Here is a 16,895-nt window from a genome sequence, read left to right as displayed (position 1 = left end):
TACGAGTTTTACCTGTCAACTTACGTGATTAGTTACTAATCTTTTCACTATACTGTCAATATTCTTAGTAAATATTTCTTGTTTCTCTCATTATTTTGAATTTTAATATATTTTAAGTTGCATTTACGAGTATTTTAATATTGGCTCTTGGCTGAAGTAACGTGACGTTGCTTTTAAGAAAAAATAATTTGCCGGGAAACGACAACATTACTCTGAGGGGTGAATACATAATTACATAATGTAGTTCATACAAAAGAACTTTTACCTACTCCATAGTAGGTTGTCATAAATTTCAAAGAGTCATAATTCGTCAATGTTTTCTATGGAACAAGCAGATTTGTTTTCCGCGATTTCGGGGTTGGCTCCACACTCCACAGTAAAAGCTGTTCAGTATGACCTACATAATTCACCCCCCAGAGTACATTGGTCAAACATCACAAAATACACTAGGTATGAAAAGAAAAATATTGTTGTGCGTTTTGGCTATTAATAAAACATTTTAAATGTCCCAAAAACGCGTAAAATTGGGACACCAACAAATATGAACTCGAAAATCTCGAAATGCGATTCTCGCATTAAAATTTTGTTTACACGGAGACATCCAATCAGCAAAGGCGAGGCGATTATCGCTCCTTCTAGTACCATATCGTATGTTTAGTTTACATGATACTATATTTTTTCTCGTGCTACGATAATCGAGCGTTCGAGGCGAGAAAATCGCACCATGTAAATGGGCCTTTATGCACCAGGAAATTAACTTAAAAACTGAATATGTAGGTATAATAGTGATATTAATACATTTTTAAAAGGTATAAGTATGTTTTGTGAACCAGGGATGGTGCGGATGCAGATTTTTTGACATCTGCGGATGCGGATGCGGATATTTAAAGCCTCACATCCGCGGATGCGGATGCGGATGTCAAGATTTGTTACTTGAAAAACGTCAAATATTACATTTTTAGCATTTTTTATTTAAAAAAAAACTAAACGTTTAGTATTTGAGCGAGAATATAGGTGCGTTTTATTTAATAAACAGTAACTTGGCCGACTTTTCGGGATCTAGGCGATTTCGTTATATATAATGACGAAATTACCTAGTACTTACGCCGCCGGCGCCGCCACTAACACGTTCCTGTTACCGACTTGGTCGACATCCGCATCATGCGGATGCTCCGCATCGATTTTATGCGGATGCGGATGCAGATGCGGATGTTGAAAATAATTCGGCTGTTCCGCGGATGCGAATATCCGCAAAATCCCTGTTGTGAACCATTGTTGAGCACTTGATACAATCATGTGATGAACAAATATAAACGAGAAAGTGGTGTTGTTAAAACCACCACCATATATTGAAAAAATGAAAAAAAAAACTTCTAACTTTCATATCATGTATAGTAGGTACTAGCGACCCGCCCCGGCTTCGCACGGGTTACACGAAACCTTAACAAATTATAGATAAAGATAAGAGATAAAAAATAGTTTATTCAAGTAGGCATAGGCATATATACCTAGTTAAACCTTCCTCAAGAATTACTTTTGATAGGTGAAAACCGCATGAAAATCCGTTTTTGAGTTTATCGCGAACATACATACACACAGATAGATGCGGCGGGGGACTTTATTTTTTAAGGTGTAGCGATTTGATGATGATGAATAATGATAATGACTATCTAAGTACATAAATAATAATAATAAGCGCCGTGAAGATAATGTTTCTTCGGTGATTGCTTCTTTTTAACCGACTTCCAAATCTCAAAGAAGGAGGTTATCAATTCGGTTGTATGTTTTTTTTATTTTTATTTTTTTTATATTTTTTTATGTTTGTTACTCCATATCTCCGTCATTACTAGACCGATTTTGAAAATTCGTTTTTTGATTGAATGTATATGCATACAGATTGGTCCCGTTTTTATCAAAACCCAGTTCTGATGATGGGATCCATGAGGAATCGAGGGAACTCCTCAAATCTTAAAGGCATACATACAGTGATTTTTGGGTTTTTATTAACAAATCAAGCATATACATCCAAAAAAGTGACATTTGATGAAGTGGAACTGCTGATGATGTTCAGAACGGAACTCTTCAACGACGCATAGTTCACGGTTGGCGATTTGTCCTCTACGTTACGTTTGTTAAGCAAGTTAAGTTTTTAAGCCACATTTTTGTCAAGCTCGAGTTCTGATGATGGGATCCATGAGGAATCAAGGGAACTCCTCAAATCTTAAAGGCATGCGTATAGAGATTTTTGCATTTACATCAGAAAATCAAGTATTTTCATTAAAAACTGTTGCATTTGATGAAGTGGAACTGCTGATGATGATCAGAACAGAACTCTTCAACGACGCATAGTTCACATTTGTCGATTTTTCCTTTTCGTTATGTTTGTTAAACAAGTTAAGTTTTTAAGCCACATTTTTGTCAAGCTCGAGTTCTGATGATGGGATCCATAAGGAATCGAGGGAACTCCTTAAATATTAAAGGCATGCGTATAAAGATTTTTGTATTTACATCAGAAAATCAAGCATTTTCATTGAAAACTGTCGCATTTGATGAAGTGGAACTGCTGATGATGATCAGAATAGAACTCTTCAACGACGCATAGTTTACGTTTGGCGATTTTTCCTCTTCGTTGTGTTCGTTAAGCAAGTTAAGTTTTTAAGCCACATTTTTGTCAAGCTCGAGTTCTGATGATGGGATCCATAAGGAATCGAGGGAACTCCTCAAATATTAATGGCATACGTATAGATTTTTTTGTATTTTTATCATAAAAACAAGCATTTACATTAAAAACTGTCGCATTTGATGAAGTGGAACTGCTGATGATGACCAGAACAGAACTCTTCAACGACGCATGGTACACGTTTGGTGATTACGAATTTCGGTTTTGACTTGGACTGGGACCCGGACTCGGGCTCATACCCGGATCCGGTTCGGACCCGGACCCGGACCCGGACCTAGAGTCGGATCCGGATTTGAACCCGTACTCGGATCCGGACTCGGACCCGGACTCGGATCCGGACTCGGACCCGGACTCGGAGCCGGACTCGGACCCGGACTCGGATCCGGACTCGGACCCGGTCTCGGACCCGGACACGGACCCGGACTCGGACCCGGACTCAGACCCGGACTCGGACCCGGACTCGGACCCGGACCTTGACCCGGAAAACCACTATGATACCTTAACTAAATAAACCACTATGATTACCTATCTTAAAATGTAGGTATAAAGTATGATGATGCCAATCTTACTAGCCCTTCCCGCTTAAACCCCCGTACACCGCACCGCATGCGCCATTAAGTGGGTTAGGTTAGGTTTGAACTGCGATCCTCACAGAACCGAACTGCTATCTGAGAAGTGGGTTAGGTTAGGCTAGAACTACGACCCTTATGGCTCCTCTACACGATGGGCCAACGCCGGCCACTCCAAGGGACGCATTTATGCGTTAGAGGGAGCAAGTGATATTGCTATCTCATTCTACCGCATGGCTAACGCATAAATGCGTCCCTTGGAGTGGCCGGCGTTGGCCCATCGTTTAGAGGAGCCATTAGACATTCTCTCAAGTATGGAACTCAAAATTTAGGATTTTTATGTATCCTAATAACAGTGTTATGTATTGTTACAGTTATGTAACACTATTTAGTTTTAAATAATTGTTCCATGAATAACTAGACATAAGATTAATTTGCAATGCCCTACCAGGGTGCCATGTGTTCTAAAAATTTTAATTGTATCAACTTTATTATGTACTATGGTCCGCAATAAAGGATTCTATTCTATTCTATTCAAAAACGGTTATTTGATTAGCGCAACAGCTGATGTATATAACGTTTTGTATCGTAAACTCGCTTCCTCGTTATAATTTCCACATTTCTAGTTTATGATATGCGGTAGGAATACTCAATAATAATAATTATCGCTACTCTCGCTTTTGTTATTATAGTGCCATTCCGTCACCCCCGCTTCCATACATACATACAAACGTTTAACAGCTCTATTAAGTATAACTTATGTTTTATTGCCGTTTTTATTGATCGTTAACTCTCTGTTTGGTAACGTTTCTACGAAACTAAGTTATAACTTAAGGTTTAAGAGTGTTATTGTGGATTATAGTCCGTTTTTATTTGGGTGTATAATAAATATGCTGTTTTCTAAATGTTAAACTATGACCCTATTAAGAGTAACGCCTACGCATACAGAAAATACCGCATGCGATGAATACTCCATAAAACTTACGGCATCTAAGACTTCCAGTCCAGCAATTTAAGTTCGGCTCATTTTTAGGACAGTTGTAACTTTAAAAAAGGCCATTTAACTTTCCTATTTTGTTACAAGTCAAACAATTTTAGGTTAGTTTACACAAATTGAGTGTATAATTTTATGTTTTAGGTTTTCTCTATTGACACCTGATAGATCATCTATGTAACAAAGTGATAACAAGAAACTACTATCAGAATAGGCCTCCTGTTCAGTATAATAGTATAGCGTAGCGACACGCAAACTAAGTAACCGTAGCACTGCGTAGGACGGCGTAGCAGCTACGCCGTAACTGGTAATTATACACTACGGATTCTCATGTATGATTACTTATACATATATGATTACTTACTTATACATATATGTGGGTCTATGATAACTTGATAAGTATAGTGTACCTCTATATGTAATCAAGTATAAAAATATAGAATATACATGTAATTGTTATACCCTCCGATGAAAACCAATTGAAAATTGTTATCTTTAACACATTCAACACCAAGAACCCGACTGTCGGGTACACTGTTCGTAGCGACTACGCGCTACATACGGCGAAACCGTGGCTACGCGCTACGAGCGTAACCCGTAGCACTTAGTGGTAATGAATGTGTTAATGTTGTGGACTTTAGCCCACCTAACGGCCCGATTCGACCATTAAGATACTAATTTGTAATTAGGTTTTTTGAAATATGTTACATTTTTAATTTAAAACAGAAACAGGTAAAAGAAAATGTAATTTCACCAAAGCATATGTCACGCCTGAATTTCAGAGCACAAATGTTGACTCGGGCATGTACTCTTTAACCGAATGGCAGCGTCGCGTAAACGGGACATTAATAAACGTTAGCGTAATCCGGCTTAATTACAGCACAACGATATGTCAAATGGATACATAATCATAACAATGGCGCTACGCACACAATTAGAGGTCGGCCGTGTGGCGCGTTCGACAAATACAGGTGCGGCTCTTTTTCGGCCCGATTAGAACTTCAAGATACGTCAGTTAGTAGTAAAAAAGTACTACTTGAACTGATTAATTTAGTCAAAAGCTAATTCAAAATAAATACACATTATATAAATTAGATTAAAATATAGTAATAATAATGTCAATGATGTAACTATGAGAAAACCTCTCACTTAGCTAATAATCTATTATAATGTAGATTAGGTTAAGTTAGTCCTTAAAAAAATTGTAAATTTTATTTATAATAAACAGTTTAAATTTTAAATTTTTTTTTTTAGTTAATAGATCTGGAAACGATATGGATTAGATATATTATGTCAGTGTCAAATATGACGTATCTTCAAAAAAACGTCACTTTTGACACTGACATATCTAATCTAAATCGTACCTAGACGTAATATTTGACGTATCTTAAAGTTCGAATCGAGCAGTTTGAACTTTGACTCGGGATAATGAATGCGTTCGTGCTCTTGATATCATTTTGTTTCTTTCTAACCGCGAATATTACGAAATAAATGAATTAATATTATGGGAGAATCTCACACGAATCGAGCTAGCCCACAATAAGCTCAATAAATAACGATTGTTGATTGATTGTTAACCTTTTCGACGTCGTGTCAAACACAAAAGCTGTCACTCGGACGCCACGTCACCGAATTGTCAAAACTGAAATTGAACATTATGCATATGCACGCACGCAGGTCTATGTTAGTCTGTGGGCTGTGACCGATTAATCGGTCTTTGGCGTTGAACCTGCGGTGCGGATGTATCGGTCATTGGCGTCCAAAAGGTTAAAAAGAACATTTATTTATCGTTAAATTTGATGTGGCTCCAAAATGTTTGTGACGTTTTATACTTTAAAGTCCTTTTGGGAAATATTTGTCCCAACAGGATATTTGTAAACTAGACATAATATTATGTATATGAACGTTAAATTGACAGATAAATTACCTGTTATATTTTTTTCAAATTCTCGTAAACATCATACATATTTAAATTTTGTCCAAACTTTACCCCGCATGTAGTTTGCAGTATACCAAATGAGAGCAATTTCTTTAGATTTCATTCAATGTATAGAAGAATGTCACAAAAAGCTATAATAAACCTGAAAAGTCTCAGCGTATTCCGCCGAATGCGCTTCATCCATCTTACACTGTGTGTTTGAGTGCAGCGCGGGTGTGTGCGTGCTGTAATAGAGCGATGACGTGATTTCCTGCGCTGAGTTATTGCTACTGTACCGGCGCTAAATGCTGAGCGGCGCTGTGATCTTGTCGTGGCGTCATTTGTTCATTAATATTCCCTCATAGAGTCGGACCAAGAAAAGCCTGCAGCGGATTTGATAGCCCACGTAGTGCAAGTGTTATTTATACGTCATAATTTCATAGAAGTTTGACGTTTAAAATAACACTTGCACTGCTGGGTGCACATGAGTATATTTTTTAAATAGTTAGTAAAATATATAATCAAGCTATGATGAAAATAAAGGAAGGAGAGGAGGGGTCTTACCCAGCAGTAAGACATAAAATTTGCTATTATAAATGTGTCAATTCGTAATTGTCGTCAGTTGAAAATGTATGTAGTACCATCGAATATCTACTAAATGAAAAACCCACATTTTATACCTAATTCGTATTGGCGTGATCATCAAATATTTTATATGTATTGATTGTTCGTAACGTATAACATAACCTGATTCATATTAAATTAGGTATCTGATAAGATTATTTTTATTTGCTAAATTACCCAGCCATTAGCAGATATCTGTTTGTGTCATAATTATCTTTAAAAGGCCTTTAATCAAATTGCTACAAGATAACATATGCATAAATCGTTACTAAAAAAGGAAAAAATGATATTTTTTTTAGTATGGGAAATTAATATCCACATATTACAGAGTTAATTTTATGTATCAGCCGTAAAAGTGCCTGGCGACTTTTCATTCGTAATTTCACCATGCACTTTCGCAGCTCACTGTAATGTATATGAACGTACCTCCTTAGTTTATAATTTATAATTATAGAAACCCACCAAGAATAATTTTACTCAATACGAAGTTTTTAAAATTATAAATATCGAGCGCTGTATGATAAAGAGTATAGAAACCTCCTGCGATTGCGCAAATTTAGATTGCAGGCATTCAGGACCAAATTATGGTATTAAAACGATTTCCAGCTTGCTGGGAATTCATTATTCGAATTTTTTTTATTTGATTGGCCTAATAGGTTAAGATCGCGTTATATACTTAGCCACTTATGTCATTTTTTCATGATACAGCATTAAATGGACTAATAATTAATTTTTTTCAACTGATACCTAGTCAATATTGCTATCATATATGTAGTTTTAATCAATGTTTGATTGGTGTATTAGTAATCACTTTAATGTTATTATCATTATTGTTTTTATCAGTTAATTAATATTTAGGTAAGGTATCAGGCGGACATAAGTTCTTATCTTAATCGCTTTAGCTTTGCGTTAGCTGTGTGTGTATTGTACGAGTAAGCATTTATATACAAATAGACGCAAACAATTGACGCATGACCTCGGTTCGGATTGGATATGTAAGGCAGTTACCTAAATATTAGACTTTAGGGTTTTTAGGGTAATATATGTAGTAACGAGGATCTTAGCTTTGCCATTTTCACTTAGTGCTAGTGAGCTTTTACTGGGTTTTTAACCTTTGGCGTATTTCACCAAATCAATGTAAATACTCATGTGACACTGAGGAACTTTTACGGTGGATCCAACCCCGAAATATATTAATAAATAAATTGGTAAATATATACATTTTCACCAAATAAATCTCTAATGTAGTGTCTATAAGACAGCGAGCTACCTCTAAAATATATTCGCCTCTCGGAGTATGGCTAGGGGGTAAAAATCCCCGCTGTTGTACACAGATTGTGATTTTTGTGTTAATCATCAGCCTCTCATGTTCAAAGACATCGGGACCCTAAATACATAGTACATGAGAAGATCGAAACATCATTCACATGCATCATTGGCATGCATACTAAATAGAAAATTTGTTCTACAGTTTCTACAGTATATGATTAGGTACAGTGTGCTCGTTTCCTTTTATGTATAACATTCTTGTACATAAAAGCTAGTTGTTTAAAATAAAATTCACAAGTCTTTTTTAGGAATATTCATAGCCGCTTCATATGTAGTAAACATTGTCCTAAAAATATCGCTTAAGAATCAAAATCCAAGCGGTTCAAAGCGGTTACCAAAACTTAGTATGACATATTGTAGGTATTGAGGTAGGTATAATAAATACATATCTTATATGCGCATACAGAAACTTGACAGCCTTCTTTGTCATTATTTACTTGCTTGAATTTTTAGTCGCTATTGGCGACATGCTTCGAGCCCGTCAGGGGTCCTTCCTCAGGCTCATAGACAATTTAAAATATGTCTCACGAAAGTTTAATATCGATTATTATTTACTTGCTTAGGTACTTACTTACTTTAAATGCAATCGCTCAGATTGTAATGTTTTTATATTTTAAACCATCTCCCTTGCTGCTGATTCCATTGCGTTGCCATAACATACGCAAACTGTAAAACACTGCATATTAACGAATATATATTTATAAAAACAATGAAAGCTTTGGTAAACAGACGTCACGGCAAAGTCACTCCGCTCATCCCACGAGGGGATGGGGCAGGCAACAACTCATAAAATTAAGCGATTTGGATGTGAGTTAGTCTAACTGCGAGGATCGCCGCGTTAACAGCTCGCTCGTTGTCTCTCTCACACCCACACGCGTCCGTATTCTCGTATACACCCACACAGGCGACTAAACGCTTGGTTCGTTCAGTACCACGGCAGAGTCGGCCCGTTCCGCGCAGACTTGACATCATTAAAGTGACTCTATTGTTCCGTTCCCGCCGAAATGCGTTGACATTACAATTCGGAAGTGCGAACATTCTTTGTTCAAAATTTGTTTTTTCTTTTAATTTGTGCTAGTGTTGTGACTTCGAACATTGGATGTGGATTCACTGTAAGTGGATTATCTAAACTGTAATTATCTAAACTGTAGATTTGTTTATTATGATTTTATAAATTGTGACGTTGTCATATTAATTGGATTTAATAGCAATACAATTAATGCAATAATGTTTTATTGACGTAGTTTTTAAAGAGTTTGGAACTTTCTATGGCTCATTAGATATTCATTAATTCTATTAGAATTTAATATCATGAGTTAAAGATCACTTGACGGATTCGTCTATAAATATTTATTGCTTAAATATAAATTAGGTTTGGTATATACTAATCTGCGCTACGGTTTTGCCCGCAAGATAGGCTTATGTATGTACACAACTATGTATGTGTTAGACTTGATTGAATATTATTGATTGATTGACTTATTGATGCCTAGTTTTATCTTATTGTTTCTTGTGCATCTATCAAATCTACTATATTGAAGAGTAATTTTGATCTATTACTGGGGTAGTCAATCATATGAAATAATATTCATATTGCCATAAAATCAGGTAACTTTAGTCCACAACTTACATCTATGGTTCAAGTTCAAGTTCCAGTAAAATATAATTATATTTCTCAAATTATAATGAGTACCGTAAAACGGGGTGAGTAGGTTTCGCGGGAAGAGTTGGGGTATGAATGAGGAGAGAAGGTTTGAGACGGGGGTGAGAAGGGATTTTAAGGCTTCTGCTACAAAAATAATGTATTCCAATTTAAAATGGCGCTATAGTAATAAGCATAATAAAAAAAATCGATCCAACAATCTTCCAAAATCACCTTTGTATGAAAAACCCTCTCACCCCAAATACGAGGCACTACGGGGTGAGGTGGGTTTTCCTCTTTATCGTCAAAGTTATGAAATGGAACTACCCAATATAAAATACAAACTAAAATACAAAAGTCCGAACCACTTATTATATACACCATTCAGTTTTCACATGTAAAAATAAAATTTTATCGAGGTTTGAAAGTCAAATTTCACCCAACTCACCCCATTTTACGGTATCTAATATAGAAAAAGCATTAGAATCCTTAAGCAACAAAATAAATTTAACGATTAAGTACAAATCAAAAGGCTGGTTTTGTACTATTAGTTATTATGTGGTTTCAATCAACGTTAAAAACTGGACCATAGTTGTATTGTAGGACTATAGTTACCTGATTTTACGGTACGTATTACGGAATTAAAAGTGTAACAAACATACAGATACAGGTACCTATTCTCTATAACATATAGTTGTTTGTATACATGGTTGAACACTTTACAAGTAATTAAAAAGAGGCTATTAAAGTTTCTTGACAGTTTAAATTATTTATTCGCATTCAAATTAAAGATTATTGTGTCTTTTTGCATGTTTTAATCAATTAAGTAAGTGAATTAACAATTGAACATCAAGTACCTACCTATATGTAGATTCAAAAGTAGTTACTCATGTATAAAAGACCCAGCTTTAATTATTTTTATAGGCAGGTACCTAAGGTAGGTATTAGGCTTGCTTAAGTTCAAGTCTTATTATAAGCCTAACAATCCAACTTTTTACAAGCTTCTATTTATCTTACTCCGTTAGTGTGTTAGTGTGGGTCAAATCTTGGAAGCTAAATTTAACCCACTTCCCGATTTCCGATATTCCGATTGAGCTGAAATTTTGCATATAGTATATGTACCTACCTAAATCGGATCACAATGCAATATCATGATGACATGGAGCTTATCTGATGATGGAGACAGGAGGTGGCCATGGGAACTTTGTCTGGCGAAAGAAGAGTACAGTCAGAGATAAAAGTGTGTCCCAAAAATGAAATTTTTGCCAGAATATATAGGAATATGTAAGTGGGTATAGGTACTAATAAGGTGATAAGTTCCCAAAAAAGATAATTTTAATAAGAGATAAGTACCTAACAAATTTGTAAGGCGGTAGGTAATATTTGGTATTAACATGGTAGTGATACTAGTGATGGTAGCAATGATTTACATTTTGCTCATCTTAGTCATCTCGTCGGCGATGGCGGGATAACTTGGACTCCTTCTTGAGAGGCTGGCCAGATATTGCACTAAATAGAGACGAGTGGAGAAAGAGGGGGGAGGCCTTTGCCCAGCAGTGGGACACAGTGGGCTCTGAATAATAATAATAATCATCTTAATACTTGGGCAATACTGAAAGTTCCTATAATGAGCCACTAGCCACTTAATGATGAAGTAATGACGCAGTGAGAGAAGGAAGGTTTATTATTTGAAAATCTAACTCTTAAACAATTTTTTGAGGTATAATTTATTTGAGTGTGATTTGTAATTTAGGAATGCTGGCAGTTTGAAAATTGTATGGGCCCGATTCGGATTTTGAAATAGACATCTATTAGATATCTTTTAGACATCACCAAGATACGATAACGATATGTTTAAGATCTAACCTGTTAAATTTGACATTTGCACGATTCTGGAGGTACTCTTGAACGATTCCCACAGGATATGAATTAGAGATCCAATTCACATCTAATATATATCTTACTCTATCTAACATAAAAGTGACATTGATTGTAGTACTACGTGTCGTCTTTGTGAATATCTTGAAGTTCGAATACGGCAGTTGTCGAGAATTGTTTACGATTTTAACTCGATAAATTTTTCGTCCTACAATTTTATACCTACGACTTTCAAAGTGATGTCAATCCCCAACAGTTAGGTACATATTAGACTTCGAATATTATCTTTTTATGAAGCCCAGGACCTAAATTTTGGATTTCGATCGTTCGATTTTGTCGAAATCGATGAAATGCTAATTTTTGAAATAGGTGTATATAGAAATTGGGAATCTAGTGGTATTGACCACTCGTTTTATATTCTATTAGTAGAATTTAAATGCCTAGTAGTGAGAATATTATTGAACGAAATACAAGAAATCGAGTTCTCGCGCCACTGTTTGTAGTAGCTTTTATAAATTTAGTTGCTTTTATAATTATCATAATTATTGTTACGGTTGATAATCGAGAAGGGTTTTGTAACGACTCTCCAAACTATATACCGATACCGTCCGGCGGAGGGCCCCAGTACTATTATGTATCAGTACCTACATTACTTACAATAATTGGCATTGTCGACGACTGTGGAAGGTTCCTATCGCTTACCTATTGGCCAAATTATGATGATTGATTTTTGTATTTTTCTTAATAATTTAGGTACGTGTGTTATTATTACCTATTGCTTTTAATTCCTACACTAAGACGCATTTTGCAATTATAGTTTGCATTCCGAATCGCCATTTAACAAAGTTGTTTGATAAAATGTAACTTTTGAACGAAATTTACAATTCACATTTGGCTATGTCTCATTTCCAAGCCGTTGTTGGTCATAAATGATTTTAATGGCTTTTTAAATTGTTTTATCAACTAGGTATTTGTTAAAAATTGATTATGATTAGATTACATTGTCTTTAATGAATAAGTTGAGTTTTAATGTAGGTTAATCACATACCACATCATACATTTAGAGTCTGACCAGCGAGTCGTGTCACAAAAAAAACGCGGGAATTTCAATAAAAACCGCACCTGGCAATAAAATTACTATGAAATTAAATGACAGCTTGAAACTGACAGCTTATGTGATAGGAAAAAAGTTGCCATATAAAGAATTTTAAAAAAGAGCTTGTGACACGACTCGCTCAGACCCTAACAGGAAATCCTAAGATATCATCCATATAAACTGATTTGGCTACGCCATCTCGAATACAAACTTACTACCGTATTCGAACTTCAAGATATTCACAAAAGACGACACGTACTAGATCCATTCTAGATACGTTATAGTTTAGATATCAGCTAGTTCTCTTTTGCCGCGCAATTCGGGCAACCAATGTCACTTTTACGTTAGATAGAGTAAGATATCTATTAGATGTGAATTTGATCTCTAAGTCATATCCTGTGGAAATCGTTCAAGAGTATCTCCAGAATCGCGCAAATGTCAAATTTAACAGGTTAAGATCTTAAACATATCGTTATTGTATCTTGGTGATGTCTATAAGATATCTAATAGATGTCTATTTCAAAATCCGAATCGGACCCTTAATCGATAGCGATAGCCACGTACAAAGTCGCGGAAGTCCTGTACGACGTGTGTGGGCCCTTTGATATCAACCGGTCGGGTTTTATTCATCAGTAAACTAATTAAATAGGACCTGAAGCCCTATTGCCACGGAATAGAGTGTCACATACCGCGTTAAAATAATACTGACAGCATGTGGACGGTGGTTATGATTTAATTTAAATGGAGAACGGAAGTGGTCGGCTTGTTCGCAAATCCAATATGGCGGGTAACGTTTGACAAGCCGCGTTTGATGCCCCTTAATTGTTACATTTCCGCACGCTTTTTTGAAGTTGTCTTTGATTTTAATTATTTTTTATGAGGTAACAAAACGTTTATTTGGTCATTTTCTATATACATAATTGTTATATACAGAAAACGTAGGTTCGGGCGTCTCGGTGGAATAACAAGCCAAAGACTAAATACATAAAACTAGATAAATAAATAAATAAAGACTAAATAAATAAATATGACATATTTATTGTTGGCAATAAATATGTCAGTTTTAATTTATCTCTAAATTTTAAATAATTGCTTGAACACTTAATTTGAAATGATCGACACTTAAATGCATTTTTTGCAAGCCAGCTATTTCTTGTTGGCGTCATTAGACGCCCTAAATAATAAACCACGTTTTAATTATTAACGTTAAAGTAAACATTGTCTGATTTTAACACTTCGTCTGCTATGAATCGGCAGCACTTTCCGCAAAATCAAATGGATAGTCAATGATTTTATTTAGAGATTCAACTAATAATCCTTACAGTGCTTGTAACTACGCCTAAGATATTGTCAGAAATGTTGATGTCAATCAGTTTTATAATACATACGAATAAGTAATGACAAAAAACAATTTAATTTAGAGAATAAATACACAGGCTTTACCATATTATTTCCTGTGTAACAATCAATAAAACAATCTAGGATCATTTCAACCGGATCAAAAAATAAGTCAAATTAGCTTCGGTTTAACAGATAAGTTTGTGGCCGACTCACAGAATTCACTCGCTTATTATAGTTACATACATGTAATTTGGACCCGGGTATGTCCTTAAACTACGTCCAGGACCCGGGTATGTTCTTAAACCAGGGCAGCAGCGTCCCTCAAATTCGGTGTACTCGACTGCGATCGCCAACCCGCCTGCCAAGCGTGGCGATTATGGCATTCACCCCCCATAAAAGGGGGAGGCCTATGGTCAGCAGTGGACGTCTTATGGCTGAGATGATGATGATGATGATGACATGTAATTTTATTTAACATTGGATATTTTTTACATGTTGCAGCGAAAGTGTTAGCTATGTAAATGTGCCACATTAAAGTGATTGTCGTAATTGTCTGGACGATCGATTGTCTCGGCGACAGTATGTCTGCCGTGCAAGCGGTACCTAATAGTCATCTTTTTTTAATTACTTCTCTAACGTCGGTGTTATTCAGCTGCCATTGCCCATTACGCTATCTATTATTGAAAACGAAACGGAACTATTTTTCGGCTTCGAAGAATTAGCTGAGGTTACTACCGGGATATATACGCTGAGAAAGAGATAAAAATCATGCCATATTTAAATTACTTCCAAAATCAAGTTATGAATTATCTTATGTAATAATGATAAAGAAGGACAATAAAATTTGGAAAAAGTACTACCTATCGGTCCGAACGAGGTGTTAATTCCCCTAATGATGCACGTATTTTTAAAAAACAAATCCTTGTCCCTAAAGACCTGATTAGATTGCAATTAATATTTCGGATAAGGTGGCAATGACAAAAATGTTTGGTACTACTACAATCGGCAACAGAAATCAGCTTTACAGCGCTTTACGCTCAATCGATCATTTAAGGCCTGTGCACACCGGCTTGTGTGTGCGTGACGTGCACGTGCGCGTGCGCTAAAATGTTGGAGCCGCAAACGCACACGTCACGCAAGCAATGTGCCGTCTCTCATAAGAATCTGTATACTACAACGCCGCACGCGCACGTACACGTCACGCACACGCATCCGGTGTGCACAGGCCTTTAAAATAATTATCTTGTTTACGTTTTGAAGCAATCTTGCTGGTAACTGTACTTCTACAGTTGTATAAGAGAAAGATTACAATTAATTTAAATCGTGATCACGACTGATCAGATTTCCGGATGACCACACTACTTACTTAATCCAATTTAAATAAATAGCACCATTAATTATGAAATAACAATAATAACTAGGTGAGTCCTCTCAGTGGGGAGTCGAAGAAAAATCGACGGTAAAGAAGATCGATTCGACTGTCGATTAACTTTCTACTAATCGATCAATTTATCAATTGAAATAATTACACAATGTTTTGTTTCGTGCTACTATTTGGGTCCTTTATTGAGGTTAATAATATAGCCGGCTTTAGTAATAATTTAAGTTTTTGTTAGGTTTTGAGGTATTTATAATCTTTTTTCTTGTTTTTCGGACATCATTTTGATGAACACAAACATATGACTCAAACAAAGTTTGAAATCTTAATCCTGTCTCTAATAATCAGACATCGTAACTTTTACAGCATTTTTGGTAGGTACAGCGGAGTGGTGTTAACGGAATCGCCGGAATCGGTATAAACAATTTCAACCCTCATGATTAATTAGCATTAATTACGTTAATATTAACCTTAATTTACCATTTCAGTTAGAATTATCTATACCAATTCCGTTAACACGTTACCACTCCACTGCACCAAAAATGCTGTAAAAGTTACGATGTCTGCTAATAATTGTTAAGAACACTTGACATTGTCAAATTATATTAATATCGATAGTGAAAGGCATCTTATAGGCATCTTATAAACTGTCTTTACACACACATACACACACACACACACACACACACACATTTGATTACAATTACTCGAGGCGTCAAACCGTAAAAGCAGAGTTAGTCAACTTTGACATTAATAAAATATTATGATATGATTACATTTAGCTTCCGTGTGCCTATTACAGTATTTGTTCTGGCTATTGCTGGCCATTACAAAGGGTATCGATTTACCGTGAGAACGCCACCACGCGACACTAACTGACGCCTTTCTTTAATATTTCATATCTTGTACTCTGTAAATAACTGAATAGGGATAATTGTCATTAGAATACACTGTTTATAATTTAATTTTAGATTTTAATCATAGAACATATTCTATACCTACTCCTGTTGTTATACATATATGTACGTATAACAACGGGAATAATCAAAGATCGCAAGACAAGTACTTGCATTTATATACGTTGTGTGGACTCGATCAGTGAAGTTGCTCTGTGCTAAGGTCCGAGTCACACCGATAAAACCAGCGACTATTCCGAGGCTCGAATTAGCTGCAGCAATCAGAGGCACTTGAAGTTATATAGTACCTAAGTTGCTTGACTTGCTTGCATGCGTGTGGCCATTTTTCTACTACTCGTAAAATGATTACCTACTGATTAGGTAGGTAGTACTTATAATAGTTATAATGATTCATGTAGGTTCATTTACGAGCAAATTTTCGATTCTATTTTCTATGTCATGTAACCATGTAGCAGTAGCAATATCTAAAATGCGCGTTCCGAAACTGATAGGTACTCGTATTATGGAACCGGGATTGTATTTAGTTTAT

At 35.8% G+C, this 16,895-nt stretch overlaps 2 protein-coding genes across 2 annotated transcripts in view; both read left to right on the top strand.

Moving 5' to 3' along the window:
• The first annotated feature begins 8,852 nt into the window (after positions 1-8,852).
• The window catches only part of LOC134665885 (homeotic protein proboscipedia), a 78,316-nt gene continuing 70,273 nt past the window's right edge, over positions 8,853-16,895 (top strand). Inside the window, exon 1 of the mRNA XM_063522920.1 lies at positions 8,853-9,226. The gene's annotated coding sequence lies outside the window, so the exon portion shown is untranslated. The remainder of the gene's footprint in view (positions 9,227-16,895) is intronic.
• The window catches only part of LOC134666093 (defensin-like), a 95,424-nt gene continuing 93,136 nt past the window's right edge, over positions 14,608-16,895 (top strand). The window contains exon 1 of the mRNA XM_063523251.1: positions 14,608-14,613. The gene's annotated coding sequence lies outside the window, so the exon portion shown is untranslated. The remainder of the gene's footprint in view (positions 14,614-16,895) is intronic.

This window comes from Cydia fagiglandana, chromosome 1 (genome assembly GCF_963556715.1).
Source record: "Cydia fagiglandana chromosome 1, ilCydFagi1.1, whole genome shotgun sequence".
Classification (NCBI taxonomy): Eukaryota; Metazoa; Arthropoda; class Insecta; order Lepidoptera; family Tortricidae; genus Cydia; species Cydia fagiglandana.
The sequence above is the reverse complement of the archived record's forward strand: the minus strand, read 5'-3'. Positions and strand labels throughout refer to the sequence as shown.